Source organism: Mytilus californianus, unplaced genomic scaffold (assembly GCF_021869535.1).
Source record: "Mytilus californianus isolate M0D057914Y unplaced genomic scaffold, xbMytCali1.0.p SCAF_4, whole genome shotgun sequence".
Classification (NCBI taxonomy): domain Eukaryota; kingdom Metazoa; phylum Mollusca; class Bivalvia; order Mytilida; family Mytilidae; genus Mytilus; species Mytilus californianus.
In genome coordinates this window covers 82,352,733-82,372,944 of record NW_026262690.1, presented here as the reverse complement: position 1 = coordinate 82,372,944, position 20,212 = coordinate 82,352,733, and the positions used below count along the sequence as shown (strand labels likewise).

Sequence of the window (20,212 nt, the reverse complement as noted above, 5' to 3'; positions counted from 1 at the left end):
ACACAAGTTATTGTCATGAAATTAGAAAAATGCTTGTTTTTGCCCCTTTTTTGGCCCCTAATTCCTAAAATTTTGAGGCAATTACTTCCAAATTCAATCCCAGCATTCCCTCTGTGATATGGAACCTTGTGGTACAATGTAAAAAAAATGCTTATTTTTGGCCCCTAATTCCTTAACTTTTGGTACCATAACCCCCAAAATCAATCCCAACCTTCCTTTTGTGGTATTGAACGTTATGGTAAAATTTCATAGAGATCCATTCACTTAAACTAAAGTTATTGTGCGAAAACCAACGTGTCTTCGGACGACAACAACGCCAACGTCATACCAATATACGACTGCAAAAATTGTTTGCGGTCGTATAAAAATGTTGCAAATAAGAAATTTTGTCAATTTGTAGTTTTACCAACATTTTAAACATACAGTTTTAGTTTATATCTAATTATTAGTAAAATTGAAATAAATGAACCTTTTGCTTTATTTAAATAGCATGCTTTTTATACGACCGCAAAAAAATTTTTGTGGTCGTATATTGGTATGACGTTGGCGTCGTCGTCGTCGTCGTCCGGCGTCGTCGTCCGAATACACATTAGTTTTCGCACTCTAACTTTAGTTTAAGTGAATGGATCTCAATGAAATTTTACCATAAGGATCAATACGACAAAAGGAAGGTGGGGATTGATTTTGGGGGTTATGGTACTAACAGTTAAGGAATTAGGGGCCAAAAAGGGGCCAAAAATAAGCATTGTTGTAACTTCCAGACATAACTTGTGTGTAAGTATATGGATCTCTCTGACATTGTACCACAAGGTTCCATATCACAAAGGGAATGCTGGGATTGATTTTGGGGGTAATTGCCTCCAAATTTTAGGAATTAGGGGCCAAAAAGGGGCAAAAAACAAGCATTTTTCTAGTTTCATGACAATAACTTGTGTGTAAGTGTATGGATCTCTCTGACATTGTATCACAAGGTTCCATATCACAAAGGGAATACTGGGATTGATTTTTGGGGGTAATTTCCTCCAAATTTTGGGAATTAGGGGCCAAAAAGGGGCAAAAAACAAGCATTTTTCTAGTTTCAGGACAATAACTTGTTTGTAAGTGTATGGATCTTTATGAAATTTTACTGCAAGGTTCCATATCACAAAGGGAAAGCTGGGTTGGAGTTTGGGGGTAATTGCCCTAAACGTTTAGGAATTAGGGGCCAAAAAGGGACAAAAAAACAAGCATTTTTCTAGTTTCCAGACAATAACTTGTGTTCAAGTGAATGGATCTCTCTAAAATTGTACTGCAAGGTACCATACCACAAAGGGAAAGCTGGGATTGAGTGTGGGGGCGATGAATCATAAGGGGGTTCAAAAAATTTGGGGGGGAAGATTTTTTTTTCCTTTTTTTTTCTTTAAAATTTTCCATTTTAAATTGGTTATTTCTGATTTATATATAATAGCAAATAATAATGATATGGTTTGAATAGCATACATGTGAACCTCCCGACAGGAGTACAATAATCCTGTTTTCAGGAGTCTCCTCCCAACCTCCGGTTGACCAGGAAAATTATAATCCCGTGTATGAAATTTTTCATGAATGAAAAATTTCTGCCCAACATATCATCTCAGGCATCTGGTGTAACTCACATTACCTGAAGTTATATTTTACCTGTAAATCAATTAACATGCATAATTATATGGCTTCACTTGTCAGCTTGGGTGTCAAACATACTGGTAATCAATGATTTTTTACCTCAGGCTAACTGCCGTTGTGTAACAAAAACTGTGTATTTATTGGGTTACTTCCCTTGATTTATCCTGTTTTAAGTTACTTTCCTTTTAATAATGAAAATTTTTAAAAGAATATAAATAAAATATAAATTGAACAAATAATCATAAAAGGATGGTAAATAAATGATTTTAAATGTCTTAGGACAAATAAAAAAATAATAATTTGAAAATTATTTGAGGATTCTATACTTCCTTTCAAGGCTTAAATTGAAATTTATATAATAACTATGACCCTTGATTTACAGTTAGAATGATTTTCTGAGTATGCAAACAAAAGCTATTTGCAGATAGTTAAACAAATGTTCTGGTTGCAATAAATGTTTTATAGAATATGAAGTAAAAAATTTAAAGAACATACTGAAAAAAAAAAATGTGAGATTGAACATGTAAAATATAAGGATGGAGAAACTTTATAAGTACAAGGGTACTATAAACATAATAAATTGGATGGAAAGTTGAAGAAAACACACTTTAAAAGACCATTTTTACAGCACACGGTTACATTTACGACAAAATTTATGTCGATTAAAAACCTCCTGATCTGAGTCCTAATCTCCTTACCAAAATTTCCCAATCTCCTGATCTGAGTTTCACAGTCCATCACATGTATGAATAGGTAAATTAAAAAATTATAAGTTCTTAGACCACTTTCATTCTGTGTCAGAAACCTATGCTGTGTCAAATATTTAATTACAATCCAAATTCAGTGCTGTATCAAGCTTGAATGTTGTGTCCATACTTGCCCCAACTGTTCAGGGTTTGACCTCTGCGGTCGTATCAAGCTGCGCCCCAGCGGAGCATTTTATTGCCTTTGATGCAATAATTCAGCTATCAATTTGATTTTTGTTGAAAAAATGCTAAAATAAAGGCTTTAAATAATGAACTTTTCTTTCTTAACAGATAATAAACATTTTAATATTTGTTATCATGGTTTTATCTATTTCAATCATGCATGTATGTTTTTCAATTTTCAGAAATAATTGTTTTTTTAAAGTTGCATGTAAATTCTCAAAGTATAACCTGTGACGAAAAGTTGGTTATACAACTTCAACTAAAGTGTGTATCCTTGTGTTTGTGCTGTGTTGTTGAGTGTATTAGTTTCAGGTCGTGCCTTTCACTCGTACACAGTGTCACTGATTACAGTGTTACAGGATTACCCTAGAAAAGAACTGGTAGCGTGATTGATGGAATCCTGGTGTAGTCTGAACGAAGTCTTGCCAGTGAACATAAACACAAAGTTGATTAAAAGTTCAATTCTCATTACTGAATTATTCAAAATCCAAAGTAACAGTAATATAAGTTTACAACATCTATTAAAACTGCAGGCTCCACAATACAGTGGCATAATCTTAAATCTCTGAAGTACATTTCTCTGGTACACAAAATCGTAACTCCTTCTCTACAGCTATTTCTCTTTTTTATACCTCTATTTGCCCTAGTAACCTGATTACAATATGGTTAAATGACTCTGAACAAAGAAATAATCAACCGGAGCTAGGGCTACAGGAGCCCGGAGCTGAGGTCAATTCATAGAATCATACATTATTTTTTCAAACCATGAGTTGGATGACGAAGATGGAATTTTTTCTTCGAGTTTTCTTGTTTTGTATCAACTTTTGAGTATACATGTGTGTGTGTCTAATAGGTGTTTATTTTAAACGGAGTTTTACAACTGTGAACTGATCAGGACAAAAGACGAAAAGTTGAAAAACATTCTCACTATTTCTGTTTATTTCTGCACTATTAAATCATTTATTTGAGTTACCTGTTTTATTTCCTCGAGTTTCTATGCGTTCATAACTCCTTGATTGTGTTTGTCTCGTTAAATAAACAGAAACAAGTACTTGTTCAAGTTGTTGTCAGTTGCAATTGGCTACCGGCGTCTTCAATTTGCATCATTCATCTGAATCATTCAAGCGTTTTAAAAACCGACCTCCGGTCCCGGATATCGTCACGAAGAATAGTTATCCATGACCATGTGCAAATAGTACATGCTGGTTTCCCCATTCAATAGTCTATTATAGACCAATATCCAGTGTTTCTTAGCATAATCAGCATCCCGACTTTACTGACTCAATTCATTTTTAAAATGATATTTACTGCTTAAAGTCCTGACTAAGTAAGACCAGAGACATATATATTGTATTATATGTCTCTGGTAAGACATATAAATGAACAAATAACAAATTCGTTTGTTTACAAGCATCATTTACATAGGAGCACCCCTTTAGTAGAGCATAAAGTTTAACCCTTAAAACTGTTTGATATATTTTAATATAATATAAACTATATTGTTAGATAGAATTTCAATGAAGTTATTTCATTTAGTTGAAGAATATATCGATATGTTTAATCCAATTAACAGCCTGTCTAATTGGCAATCATACCCTCACATTTATTACAGCTAAATAATATTAGAGACATTATTTAAATTAGTTTAATGCTTCTGGTAATAATTTAATGTCAATCAATAATTTTCGATAACATACATAGCACATTAATGCATTTGCCTGGGACACTATATAGGACTTAAAATATGTTTATTATCTATAAATTTTAAAAGATAATTAAAAATATTTGAAAATTATACAGCATTTTTAGGTGTAAAATTCCTGGTTTTTCATGTTTCAAGACTGTAGTTTTTTTTTTAATAAATAATATCAGATCTATCGAAGTTGTAAATTTAACCAACCATTCGCTATAAATTAACAAATTATTTCAGACAATCCTTAATTTTCTCCTTAAAACATACTTATTAATAAGCCAAATAAAAATATACATTGGCGGATTTAGAACTTTTCATAGGGTGGGAGCACTTACTGACCTTAAACATGGGGGGGGGGGGCTCCAGTCATGCTTCAGTGATTCCCTATATAATCAACCAAAATTTTTCCCACAAAAGGGGGGGGGGGGGGGGGGGCAGATGATATATGTAGTTACCCTAACTACCCTACTTTTTAGTCTTAATAATAGCCTACCCTAAAGATTTTTTTGTCATTTTTCATTAAGCACTGTTAAGTCATAATGTTACTCCCATAGACTCATTGAATGTAAAAAAAAAAACACAACATAAAATTTAAATAAATCCCTACCTAGTTACTACTGAAATTATAAAATTAATATTTAGTTTAAAATTTTTTCCCCATTGATTGACAAACCCTGACTACTCATTAACTCAAAAGGAAAAATTGAGAAATCTTGATCATTATAAAAAGGTTTATAAAATATTTTGAAGTGTACCAACACATAAATTGCAATCCAGTTGATACACATACAATCCCTGAAAGAAGATATTTTCTTTTTTCTTTCTTTTTTTTAGATGAGGGAGTAGTTAGCATTTACCGCTTTTGTATAATCATATTAAATCAAACATTTTTCATATTTCTGATAGCAAAGCAGTTTTAAAAATATACTGCACTTCCAATATGTATACTTTGACATGTTTGATAAACATTCAATTTAACATTTATTGACAACATTTGGCCCAATAAAATTCTTTTCAGCACACTTACTTATTTTTATTCATATGTCCTATTGTTAATCTTATGTGTGGTTCAAAGCTCAAAATTGCACTTGACTTATAAGTTTGAGGAAAAGTTTAATACACAGCAAAAAAGGGAGATAACTCAGGTTTTGAAGTGATATTCATTATCAATTTTTTTCTTTGCAATTATGGAAAGTAAAGGATCTTAATTACAGTAACAGGAATCTATTTCAAAAGCTGGAGTTACCTCCCATATTTTATAAGAGTACAAAAATAAAGGAAACTTTAAATGTGTGAAAGAAATTAAGTTTACTGATAAATGAAAATAGAAATATTACTGATAAATCAATATTAGCCCATCAATATATTCTAAGTATCTTAGGAATTTGAAATCAAAGATACAAATTCTACCATTATTGCTCTACTAGAGATAAATATAAACAGTGATAGAAAATACAACTCAAAACCAACACTGATCTTTTTGTAGTTGCATCTTATCCACTATCAAGGGAGATAATTCATGCGAAATAAAAAGATAAATATTAATCATTTGATGGTTATATGTCCCCCTTTAATGTAAATTATATTAAAGTGCTAGTAAAAATGTTCTCCTGAGTATGTTTTTAAAATGTTTATTGTGAAATTTTGTTAGAATTTGTTAATTTTTGTATTTCAAACAAATAAAATATCTATATTCTTATTCTAATTCTTCTTCAATAATTATTTTTACATTTTTGCGATTATGTCAAAATGGCAATAATTAGTGCACACACTTAATTATTTTAAACAGTGATTTTATCTTGTGCAAAACCAACCACGTAAGCACATTATATAAAAAATTAGCCTTGGTCAGATCAAATGAATTTCACGTGAATTTCACGTTAGTCAGATCATGTGAAATTCACCTGAGTCAAATCATGTGAAATTCACGTGAGTCAAATCATGTGAATTTCATGTGAGTGAGATCACGTGAATTTCACGTGAAAAAAAGTTTATGTGAAATTCACATGAATTTCACATGAGTTTCACGTTAACAAGTTCACGTTAAATTCACGTAAGTCAGATCATGTGAGTTTCACGTGAATTTCATGTGAATTTCACGTGAAAACTGTTCACGTGAAATTCACATGAAAAATTCACGTGATATTCACGTGAGCAAAAATTCACGTGAAATTCATGTGAAACTCACGTGAATTTTACGTGACTTTCACGTGAAATGAGACTCACGTGAAATTCACGTGAACAAAATTTGCCTGTGTATAATATGTCAAATATTTAATTACAATCCAAATTCAGACCTGAATCAAGCTTGAATATTGTGTCCATTTTTGCCCCAACTGTTCAGGGTTGGACCTCTGCGGGCGTATCTAGCTGCGCTCAGCGAAGCAGTTTATTTGTTATTATCTTAGATATCATTATAATATCTAATACTATTAATTATGATTTTAACCTTATTTTACATGATTTCCAAAGCATCAGTAAATACAGGTGAGCAACACAGGCTCTTGAGAGCCTCTAGTTTCCTGTTATGTTGAAAAATTCAATATGTAGGCAGAAATTTAAGACCTTGAGAATGATTAGCTGGACAAAATCTACAAAAAAGTCTATTATCGCACAGCGGGTAAATTATCACGTTGTAATTGGTTTAACACTGTCAAGTGGTGACCCCCATGGACCATGGGGGATTCATGACACCACATCTTCTGTTAATGGTGACGTAATCTATTAATGTTGTGTTTCATTGTTTATTTTTTTACTGCAGAAAAAGTACCACATGCAATAAATTCATTATACATTTTTTTTATGCTTTTTCAAAAAGCAGTATACATTGTGTTTCAAATGTGATCAACATGATAGTTTACTAAACTCTTTTGTCAAGGTACATAAAATATTAAAAAAAATATGTATCCGACATGTGAGATAAAGAAATGGTAGGTTGAGAGTTTATATGTTCACTGGTTGTTTCATTCTTAAAGATGGATTTGTACAGTTATGAACATATAATTGGAGCAGTAAATGAAGGAGGTAACCACTTGGTTTTACTGGTAAGGAATATAATGTATATTGAAATATTGGTGGATTTGTATAATTTTGTTATCTTAAGATATTAATAATATACAATAAAAAAAGGTGGTATTATTGCCAATGAGACTACTCTCCCCTTTAGACCAAATTATGTAGAAGTCAACAACTACAGTTCACCTAATGTCTTTCAACAATAAGCAATACCCATACCGCATTGTAAGCTGTAAAATGTACCAAAATGACAAATGTTAAACAAATCAGAAAACTATCAACTTGATTTCTGTCCAAAACAAATGAAAAACAAATATGGCAAACAGCATCCTAAATGACAATCACTGAATAACAGGCTTCTTGCTTAGAAACGACATATACCATGTATACAAAATGTTGCCATGTTTAACATGTTTGCAGGTGCACAACCCGCCCCTAACCTCAGACATGTGGTGTCAAAGCACAACATAAGAACAGCATATTTAAATCCCTCTCAGCATGCTGGTTCATAATAAAGTTGTATATCCATAAAACCTTGGAATGTTATCATCCTGAATATGCATTTGATTTCCTACTAAACCTTAACCAGCCTCTCATCATCATCATTATCATTATCTTTATCATCATCTGATTAGAATGAAATACATGCCATTTCTTTAAATGGTTGATGTAAGCAACTGTTGTTATCATCTCAACCAAGATGTTTACTGTTTATTAGTATGAGGAATTCATTTGAATCCTTTCAAAACTATTGCAGCATTATGGGTGTCTTCCTTAATTCATTCATTACTTAAGGCTTTTGTATGTTGATGAAACTATACACATTTGCAGTACACTAACAAAGGATATGATCAAAGAATGTATTCCTGTTCCCAAATCAACTTCCTGTTTACTACCTTTCAGTAGCAAGCAATAAATCACAATCACTCTTACGATATGACAGGCAGTAACTTCAACTTTCACAATACATACAATTTTTATCTTACCCATTGAGCATTATAATTTCGGTTAAATATTTATGAGCCACCATAAGGAATGATAAAACATTAGTCCAGATCTTTGTAATGTAGAGTTTCACAGAGTAAGCAAGTTAAAGATCTATGACACATTAAAAATAATCAGTTCATAATACATGTGTACTGAAGAGTTTTTCATTGGGTTAACATAATCAGGGCATTAAGTAGTGTGCAGTTCTGATATTGTCTCTCTCTAACGGGCCTACCATGTTGAAATAGACAAAATCTGTGGAGCCATAATCCTTGTAAATACCGGTATTTGTCCCTTTTTGAAAAAAATATTCAAAGCATAATATTTCATCTGATTTCTTGGTCAAATTGGTGATATCTACTTTATCAACCTTCATAGGTTCACATGTTACAGTTGCATAAGATGGTTATTTGTGTATACCTTCAATATCATACGTTCTTACTTAATTTTCTTAAATAAATTATTACATTATTCAATTTCGATTACATGCCATTTTACATAGTGTTTGCAAGTTGTTTTATTATGTGTTAATTATGAAAAACCCATATCCTTACTTATCCAGATAATTTTGCCTCAGGTCAGGCAAATTTTGTACTTCAACCCACTTGGTGAGCTATAACGTTCAGAGCAGCAGTTGCTGCTCAATTGGTAGAAAGTTCAAAGTTGGTTTTGTTCAGTTTCTAATTTGTTTATTGTTACCAAGTTTTAATTTCTAGTTTTTAGTGTATTTGTTATTAATCTGTTCCATTGCATGTAATAGTCAGCTGCAACCGGTATAAATTGTATCATGTTACCAATTTATCATCACTTGAATCCTAATTTGGTAATGATCAGAAATACTGGTAGTTAGGAGTACATCAGATCTAATACTCTTTTTATACCCCACGCAACGAGTTCCGTCCGTCCGTCCGTCCGTCTGTCCGTCTGTTCGTCCGTCAGTCCGTCAGTCCTGTTTCTTGTCATCGCAACTCCTCTCAAACCACAAAACAGAATTTCACGAAACCTTTTTAGATAATAAGGACATATACTATGTAGTTGTGCATATCGACAGGAAATTGCGATTCAATTTTTTTTCTAGGAGTTACGCCCCTTTGAACTTATTTACTTTAATGTACTACTGCAACAGTTTGTCATCGCAACTCCTCTGATACCACACAACAGAATTTCATGAAACCTTTTTAGATAATAAGGACATATACTATGTAAATGTGCATATCGACAGGAAATTACGGTTCAATTTTTTTTCTAGGAATTTACGCCCCTTTGAACTTATTTGCTTCAATGTACTATGCAACAGTTTGTCATCGCAACTCCTCTGATACCACACAACAGAATTTCATGAAACCTTTTTAGATAATAAGGACATACTATGTAGATGTGCATATTGACAGGAAATTACGGTTCAATTTTTTTCTAGGAGTTACGCCCCTTTGAACTTATTTACTTTAATGTACTACTGCAACAGTTTGTCATCGCAACTCCTCTGATACCACACAACAGAATTTCATGAAACCTTTTTAGATAATAAGGACATACTATGTAGATGTGCATATCGACAGGAAATTACGGTTCAATTTTTTTTCTAGGAGTTACACCCCTTTGAACTTATTTGCTTCAATGTACTACTGCAACAGTTTGTCATCACAACTCCTCTGAAACCACACAACAGAATTTCATGAAACTTTGTAGATAATAAGGTCATACTATGTAGATGTGCATATCGACAGGAAATTATGATTCAATATTTTTTCTAGGAGTTACGCCATTTTGAACTTATTTGCTTCAATGTCTTCTGCAACAGTTTTTCATCGCAACTCCTCTGAAACCACACAACATAATTTCATGAAACTTTGTAGATAATAAGGACATACTATGTAGATGTGCATATTGACAGGAAATTATGATTCAATTTTTTTTTCTTACACATATTTTATTTCTCCAATGACAATGTGAGGACGTGGGGTATGTGAGCGCGCTCACTAAGGTTCTTTAATTACAAACAGCATTCATATAATTTTTTCTCAAAAAATTATACATTCGTAGATCAAACATTATAGACACAGTATATTCTAAAGTTAATATGTGTTGTATTATTGCATTTGCTGATCAATAGACATAACATGGAGTGGAACTGACAATACAAACCAGTTGATTATCTTCCAATTTTCTTTAACAATTCTACAAACATCACGAACAGCTGAGGAAGACTAATAGGCAAAAAACAACTCCATCAATCAACTCCCATTAAAATGTAAATCAATTTTAAAACATGTGAAGACATTGAAAATGCATTTGCTTTTGAAGGCAGTGTTTTGTTGTTTCTGATCTTAAAATGACAAAAAAAAGGGTATTCACTTTCAATACTTGACATGTTTCAGCTAAAATTAGTTTATGTCTCAATACTTTAGTCACTTACTGTGAATGCATATAGTTATCCTTTTCCTACTAATATAACAGTTATTTGTTCTTATTAAATTATGTTAGTAAAGTTGAAAACAGGTACTGTAAAGTAGGTTTTTTTCCCCCAGATTTTACTTCTTTATTGTTGCAGCATGTACATTTAAAATCAGTCTAAATAGATTAAATCATTTTTGACATGCCTTTCGTCGCAGAATGTGAAACATAGGAATTGCAATCTGGCGGCGTAAAGTATTTGTATAAAGCTTCAGGTTTCAAAAGGTAGAAGACCTGCGTGTTTCACACGTGTATACAGATGCCTTATGTTTTCATCCATTATATGTCCCTTGTCTGTAACCACATTTTTTTATTCAGCCAAGCTGGATCTATGTGATCACTCTGGATTTGGAGATGGTGTAAAATTCTAAGTTGAAGACATGTCATGAAAATAGTTGTGTTTCTATGACTTGCAGAAACTGTATACACCATTTTAAGTAACAACTGCCAACTTATAATATGTTACTTGTCCTTAAATTAAGAACAGGTTGGGCGAACATGTTCTTAAATTATATATAAATATACTAAATAAATAAATGATTTGGAAAATACGTTGAAGGTATAAAAAGTCATGAGAATTCTGAATGCAAAATACGTTGAAGGTATCAAAAGTCATGAGAATTCCGAATGCAATTAGGTAAATTTCCGTTAATATATACTAAATAAATAAATGATTTGGAAAATACGTTGAAGGTATAAAAAGTCATGAGAATTCTGAATGCAAAATACGTTGAAGGTATAAAAAGTCATGAGAATTCCGAATGCAATTAGGTAAATTTCCATTGATATGTTAACATGTTGAACTTCAACCACGGGTTCAACCGGGGTTAATAAACCAATTGACAAATAGAGATCTCCTTGCGCTCAAATGTAATTCTTAGTGAAGTATACTGGCAACTTCTTTTACAGAAATATATACACATTTTATCATTAATATATTGTCATGCTTCTGCATATTCACTTTTGTTTACGCTGAACTTTAGTTAAATTTGATTCTATACAAATTTTATTACGTCAAGTAATAGGAGTAAGAATATTTTTCGCGCCAAAATAACCTGCATCACTGCCTGCATCAGTATTCTATCGTAATCTGTCTGACATTTCATTTAAATAGCGTTTAATAATATAGAGTAATTTTGGTAAGTATTACTTATCAATGTTAAGGTTCTCCAGAGGTGGTTCTCTAGACCTTCTTGACGGTCAGTTTAATCCCATTTATCAATTATCCCCGATGACAGAAATGTTAACCCAGTCGATTTGTGTCATGAGTGAAAATCTTCTCTCTATTTGATGAACTAATTTCTTCATTAACTGTACATGCGATATTTTTGTATTATTTGACAACCAATCACATTCACTTTGCATGATAAATGGGTTATATATGTGTGAATTGTGTAGTGTATTGTAAGGGCGATGCAAATTTGTGACGTCAGTGCGCGATCACGTGACATTATTTTTTGTAAACAAACCGGCTCCCCATGTAACACGTGTGGGAATTATCCATACAAAGTGCAATCAATCTTATATTTCACTATTTTATGATATTTTTGTGTCTGTTTGTAGGTTTGCAGATCAGTAGTCAAAGTAAAATAGACAGTGTTATTGTTCCTGTTCTGAGTTGTGATTTTTTTGTATATCCTGGATAGAATTTATAGAAGGTAAGTACATTAGTCATTATTTAACTAAAGTCTGAAAAGATGACCCAACTTTCCCTGTAATTTTTCCTCAAATTTTGAAACACAAATAATTTAAAGAGCATTTGCTTCCCTTGAACACTATTTGACCCCCTCTACTCCCCATTTCCCTCCAAATTTGCTCAAAAGTCATACTCATAGTCCAACGGCTGTTTTTGACCCAACTTTCCCTGTAATTTTTCCTCAATTTTTGAAACACGAATAATTTAAAGAGCATTTGCTTCCCTTGAACACTATTTGACCCCCTCTACTCCCCATTTCCCTCCAAATTTGCTCAAAAGTCATACTCATAGTCCAACGGCTGTTTTGTGATTTTGACATTTTAACTATTATTTTCATATTGAACACATTCAACCATTCAGCTTCCATGTATTTGCATCTTATATGAACGAGGTGTTAGGTCATGTTTTCCTATACACCTTATTTTTATTTGTCTGCCATTACTGGACATCACCCAGGTTCCTGTAAAATTTTGATGTCACAATACAAAATATCTGATGCCACAATTGAAAAATGATTGTTGCATGACATCAATAGTTTATAAAGCAGGACAGATTATCGGTTCAGTTTTCATGTATTTGCATCAAATCAGTCGGTAAGAAACTGTCAGTTTCATTTATTTTTTACCACTCATCCCTTATTTCCCTCTATATTTTTCTCGAAGTTTTATCTACACCAAATTAGGACATGGTAACTGGTTCAACATCCGGGTTGTTTGGTTATAGAAACCCAACTTCTTGGTTCTATCCGGGTTCTTTTCTTATATTCCTGTTGAACTTTGAGAAGATAACCGCAAGTATCCGAATAAAGAGATAAAGTAGGTCCAAGACGCTTATCCTGTTTTATATCATTTATATATTTCAGCATCGCCGGAAAATAAAGCTGTAAGGTGAATACCTTCTTATTTTAATTATTTAACCTGGGAAACTGGACAAAAATATAACATTGTTTATATTTATATCAACCCAAATCTACAGTATATCTAACATCCGTTTTTGTAATCAGAGTCGTTCCGTTTTCATTTATTTTTCACTACTCATTCCTCATTTCAGTCAATATTTTTCTGAGAAGTTTTAAAAACACTGATTAGGACATGTCGTTAATTTGGCCAATGATATGTGCATATAGCACTTCGATCCTTTTGTAGTAGCGGTGAGCATCTGGGCCATCCATTTCCCTTTTCATATATTTTAAAAATATGTATCCTATCATGCAAATATGTGGGATTAAGCTGTTCTGCAGAGAAATAAATAGATTTGACAAAAATCTGATGCACATGACACCCCACCAAGACTATGTCTCTAATTACGATTAACAACAAGCCCTACTGCCATGGCCAATATAAAAATTGGTCAGTTAAATTATTTTGTTCACCACTAGCCATATAACCTACACCAGTAAATTTCATCACTGGTAAGAGGCCTTACAAGTTTTAATTTTAATACAGGCAATGTAAAGTATAAGAAATTTGATTTAAGATTGATTTTCGGTCTAGAAAGTCAAGAAGCTTTTCAAAGACTGAATTTGCCCTGAAAAAAATGCCTCACAAAAAAAAGCCATATAAACCAAAAGAAATTCCATGAATTACTGATTTTCGGGTTTGTAATTTAAGGGAGAATTTTCCTCGTACCAGGAGACAATAGACCATATCGCTAATTGAATATCAGAACACTTGAAGTATTGACGCCATACAACAATCACTTTTCCTTTTTGGCGTCAGACATTTTGTATTGTGAAGTCAAAATTTTACGGGAACCTTTGTGATGTCCAGAAATGACAGACAAATAGCGATAAGGTCTATCCAGTTTACCAGAAAGTTGAATATGTTGTTCGCATCTTAATTGCACGGGTCTGAAGGGAACAAGTATTTGAAATTCTTTGTGGGGGAAGGGGGGGATTTATCTGACATAACATTCATTTTCACCTGTTACTATAGAGGCTTACCTTAAAGTCTGATAATACTGTGCTCATCTAGCAAGTTGGTTGATTTAATAGTTCATATCATTAAAACTGAGGGTCGAATCAAATCACAAAGATCATATGTGTCATGATTCAGGGGTGGATCCAGCCATTTTTAAAAGGGGGTTCCAACTTTATGTCCTCATTCAAATGCATTGACCGTCAAAAAAAAAGGGGGGTTCCACCCACCCCCCTGGATCCGTCACTGCGATTCCACAGCTAATACAAATGTTGAAAAGGACCTAAATCAGTTAAGGAACCAGAGCTACAGCATATATAATAATAAGAAGATGTGGTATGATTGCCAATGAGACAACTCTCCACCAGCCTGAGACCATATGTCATTGAAGTTAACAACTATAGGGTACCGCGTACGGTCTTCAACAATGAGCAAAATCCTTACTGCATTGTCATGTATGAATATTAAAGGGTGAATGTCACTATGAATACTATGTAAATAATGTTTAAGAAAGGAGCACATATAGATTTATCACTTAAAATAAAATTTACTTAATACATATATTTTTGTACTTGAAGAAATTAATTTGCTACATGTTTTTATGGGTCAAGCTAGTCCTATATATATGCGTCATCTTTTCATTAGGGCCCCGCCGAATGGCGGACGCCCTATTGTGATCAGTCTGTCCATCCCTCCGTCTGTCCGTCCGTCCGTCCTTAACAAATTGTGTCCGCTCTATACAAATAGAGAACCGTTATGATTTCAAAGTTTATACTTGACATGTATATTAACCAACACCAGAGGGTGTGTCATAATGTATGTACAACTTCCTAGGTCAAAGGTCAAGGTCAAAAACTTTGGTTTTAGTTGCCAACCCCATGTCCTATGGTAAAGATCGTGTCCACTCTATATCTTGAGAACCGTTATGATTTCAAAGTTTATACTTGACATGTATATTAACCAAAACAAGAGGGTGTGTCATAATGTATGTACATTTTCCTAGGTCAAAGGTCAAGGTCAAAAACTTTGGTTTTAGTTGACAACCCCATGTCCTATGGTAAAGATCATGTCCGCTCTATATCTTGAGAACTGTTATGATTTCAAAGTTTATACTTGACATGTATATTAACCAACACCAGAGGGTGTGTCATAATGTATGTACAACTTCCTAGGTCAAAGGTCAAGGTCAAGAACTTTGGTTTTAGTTGACAACCCCCTGTCCTATGGTAAAGATCATGTCTGCTCTATATCTTGAGAACCGTTATGATTTCAAAGTTTATACTTGACATGTATATAAACCAACACCAGAGGGTGTGTCATAATTTATGTACAACTTCCTAGGTCAAAGGTCAAGGTCATAAACTTCGGTTTCAGTTGACAACCCCATGTCCAATGATAAAGATATAAATTTTTTACCACACATTATTCACAGCGGGGCCCACAGAGATGGCTCCCATCTCAATGATATCTAGTTATTTAGTGTTTTTAAAGGGGCATTAACTGTCAAATTCATGTTCACCAATATGACTCAAATTCTCATATTTGATTTATAACATACTAAAACTTATATCCCAATTTAAAAAAAGTCTTAAATATACAATTTGCAATATAGGAACTCGATAATATGTATCAGAATTTCGTGTGTATTTTAGTCTAGACGCCTCTAATTAACCATCGAGGTGACCTCCAAGACTGCCGACGGTCATGTAACCTGATATAACATAAACACAGATACAAATAGATAGTAAACACGTACAACTGGATTTTTCTTGGTCTGTTTGATTTCAAATTGTAGGTTAAAAAACTATGTTAATCATCGTTTTTTCCTGTATAAGAATGAGTTTTTGTTGATTGAATCGGTCAACCAAATGGTTTAGTTTTGTTTCACTTTTTGAGTTTCAATGTTGACATTCTTTTCCTTTTATTAGCTGAACATGCCTAGTTTATGTCTAATCAATCTCTAGCTAAGGGGTTTTATTGAAGGTCACATAAAAATGGATTTAATGAGGTCGAATTATTCACTTGCAAGTGAATAATTAATCAGCGATGTTTCTTAGCTTATTTTGACAAAATTGAATCAAACTGGCTGCTAAAAGCGAATTATCATTTCGCTATTTCACTTTCATTAACAATGATTAATGATTGAACAAAATGGAAAAGTATTTTTAAACCATATCTCGTAGCTCATGCCTCTTTAAAGCTGATATTTTCATTTCTTGCTTTTTTTTTAATTTTGAAGCTTGTTACAGCTTGATTATAAAAGTTGAAAATAGCAAATAGAAAAATGAATGAAAAAGAAAATACAAAAAAATTAAAGAAAATGTAAATATCGCCACACAATGTTTGTGTTTTAGGACTAGGGTTATATTAAATTATAATTCGATTTAATTAGTGGTTCAGATTTTTTTTTTTTAATAGATTTATCTGTGACTACGCAGAAGCACCAGGCTTGGTATGGAAATCTTTGGTAAAGTGAAGTTTAAATGGAGGTTTTCTTCAAACAATCATGCATTTTCTTGGAGGTGGAAAAGGATGGGAGGGTGTAAGTAGTTTTTTTTTGCAACCACGAGTAGTCATTTTGAACATTGGGAGGAAAGCAATATATTTTTAACACTATATTCTACATGAATATCTACTTTGAAAGTATTGTGATGTTACAACAAAAATTTATTGTTGACAATCTTTCATATATTTGCAAGATTTTATATGAAGAATATAGAATCATTGATTGTTTGAGGCCAGTTTATATTTTACTGTGAATGTAAAACTAAGGAGATGTGGTATAATTGCCTTAGAGACAAATATGAGCCCAAATTGTCCTGAATGAAAGATGTAAGCAACAGGAAACTCATTTTAAGCAATTTCTTTAAACATTTATATTGGTCAGAATATTTATCTGTATTAAAAACTATACTGTTTTCATTTCTCGTTTCAGTGTTTCTTAAGCAGTGGCTGTACCTTTCCGGTTACTATTCATGTGTTGTGTCTTATGTATCGTAACACTTTATAGTTACTGGACAGGTTGAGTTTAGGCGACAAAACATCCAAACAGCACCAGATCATTATGATCATTTGCGATTCCAGCTGATTTCAGATAAGTAATAAATGATAAAAGAAAGTTAGAAAGCTCTAGTTCATGTAACCGATTTTATTAGATGATTGATAAATATTGAATACAGAAAAAAGCTTAACAATGATCGTAATACAGAAAATGTAAGTTTTGTGATTGAAATGAAAGTAGATCATGACATGATGTGCCTACACATGGGAAGTTGCATACAGCAAGTCCAGTGATATTGGCAATATCCAGTACGTATCATTAAAATTAAAATTTAAAAGATTTTGCATTGTTATCAAAGTGGTACATGCATGACATGTATTATTGTATGTAGGCAACTGGGGAAAACAGATCTCCTTGTGAAATGAAAACAGATCATGACATGATGTGCATATAGCAAGTCCAGTGATATTGACAATATCCAGTACGTACAGATGAAAGAGACCAGTACTGATAATTAAAATAAAAATTTAAAAGATTTTGCATTGTTATTAAACCAGTACTGTATTATTGTATGCAGGCAACTAGGGAAGACAGATCGCCTTATGATATCTTATATATTGAATGCCAATATATAGTTTAATTAAAAATGGGGGTTTGTCATAGACACAAAATTATAACGCAGGCTTACAGACTTCATATGAAGCACCTTAATAAAGTGCAGTCACCAATCTGAACAGTAGAGTGTATGTCTATGATATCATTTCAGCAGGCTATGAGGTTAAGCTCACTTTCAGTAACCTGGTAACCCCAAACACTCTTTAATACAATATAATATTGTATATTACTGTTTCGTTTTATTTGTATTTTTGTAATTCCTCACAATAATAGTAACCAGTTTTAGATTTATGTGCTTTTCCTATATATTTTTTATATACTGTAAATAATAAACAAACACCAAATATGTGAATTTTTTTTTAAAAGATAAAAGACTTTTCAATTGAGCGATTAAACTTAAGTCACCTGATCAAATATATAAAGAAACATATAATGCAAAGATGTCAGCCTTTAAACAAAACAGCCACCAGCTTTCACAGAAACAGATGCCAGCATCCAAAGGAAATGACTGTCAGCATTCAATTTATAATGTGTTGAGACAACTTTTACTTACAACTGGGATTCCAGCATCCCTGAGATTAAGGATGAACATCCAATTTTTTTCATGGGATGGCATCATCCAAAGAGAAAGTTGAGTCTGCATGCATATACATGTAATTGGGATGCCATCATCCAAACAAAAGGTATATCAAAGTCTATATTTATGTTAGATGCCAGCATCCAAATGATGGTGTGTTCAATATGGAACTTTATAAAGCCATATCAGCATCCTGCAAAGATGGATATGCTATTTCCATATTTTTATGCCCCTGCCAAAGCGGAGGGGGCATTTAGTTTTACCCTTGTCCGTCTGTACGTACGTCCGTACGTCCCAAATTTGGTTTCCGTTCTCTAATTTAAGTTTGCCTCAACCAACTTATATACAATGCTTATTACCACAAAACACAGATCAAGTTTGAATTTTGGTGGCGTCACTTTAACCTTTCTAGAGTTATGCCCCTTTATAAATGGAAAAATTGCAAAAATTTTCATTTACGTTCTCTGACTTTAGTTTGCCTCAACCAAATGTTATGAAACTTATAAACAATGCTTATCACCACAATACACAGATCAAGTTTGAATTATGGTGGCGTTACTTTTACTGTTCTAGAGTTATGCCCTTTACAATAGCAATTTTTCATTTTTTTCCAAAAATATTAATGATGCCATTGTTCAAGTAATTTTTATACGACCGCAAAGAAATTTTGCTGTCATATATTGGTATGACGTTGGCGTCGTCGTCCGAAGACACATTGGTTTTCGCACTCTAACTTTAGTTTAAGTGAATGGATCTCTATGAAATTTTACCATAAGGTTCAATACCACAAAAGGAAGGTTGGGATTGATTTTGGGGGTTATGGTACCAACAGTTAAGGAATTAGGGGCCAAAAATAAGCATTTTTGTAACTTCCAGACATAACTTGTGTGTTAGTGTATGGATCTCTCTGAAATTGTACCACAAGGTTTCATATCACAAATGGAATGCTGGGATTGATTATGGGGGTAATTGCCTCCAAATTTTAGGAATTAGGGGCAAAAAAAGGGGCAAAAAACAAGCATTTTTCTAGTTTCATGACAATAACTTGTGTGTAAGTGTATGGATCTTTATGAAATTGTACTACAAGGTTCCATATCACAAAGGGAAAGCTGGAATTGAGTTTGGGGGTATTTGCCGAAAACGTTTAGGAATAAGGGGCCAAAAATAAGCATTTTTGGAAAATGACGCTATCAGCGGCATGTTTCCGATACCATTGACCAGAACTAACGGAAGTTGATTATGCCTCCGCCTACCGCACTCGGTTTCATATTTACTATTTAACATTCTGACTGGAATCTGATTGTATTTCGCTACACTCGAACAAAGTGTTGTAGTCGGACGGGAACCAGTTTACATACGTTATTTTATTTACCAAAAAGATATCTTGAACTGTCCATATGTTTTTTGTTATTAAATGGTATTTGGAGCTATCCCTTTGTTATATTTTTCATATTTATTCGAGCTTTGACTTTTATGCACATGTCTTACAATCGTAAACAATCGGTATGTATACATGATAAATAGATCCGTTTTGTTATGGTGTTGGACTTTTTACCCTCCAATGATCAGCAATCGCTAGACAAAATAGTTCTCCTAAATAATGTCAGCCTTTCATGCCATTTCAACTTTACAATCATTAAAAAAGTAATAATCGGAATCATCTTGATATTCATTGGATAGAAACTGGT

At 32.9% G+C, this 20,212-nt stretch overlaps 2 long non-coding RNA genes across 3 annotated transcripts in view; one reads left to right on the top strand and one right to left on the bottom strand.

Annotated features, from left to right (window-relative positions):
• LOC127738714 (uncharacterized) overlaps nt 1–3,883 on the bottom strand; it is a 39,724-nt gene extending 35,841 nt beyond the window's left edge. Inside the window, exon 1 of one of the 2 annotated variants that reach the window (XR_008000143.1) lies at nt 3,544–3,883. This is a non-coding gene — a long non-coding RNA (uncharacterized LOC127738714). The remainder of the gene's footprint in view (nt 1–3,543) is intronic. The other variant, XR_008000142.1, reaches the window with a different exon arrangement.
• LOC127738717 (uncharacterized) lies at nt 492–19,954 on the top strand. The gene is made up of 2 exons (XR_008000146.1): nt 492–1,133; nt 19,612–19,954. It is a non-coding gene; the product is annotated as an uncharacterized LOC127738717 (long non-coding RNA).
• The last annotated feature ends 258 nt before the right edge of the window (nt 19,955–20,212 follow it).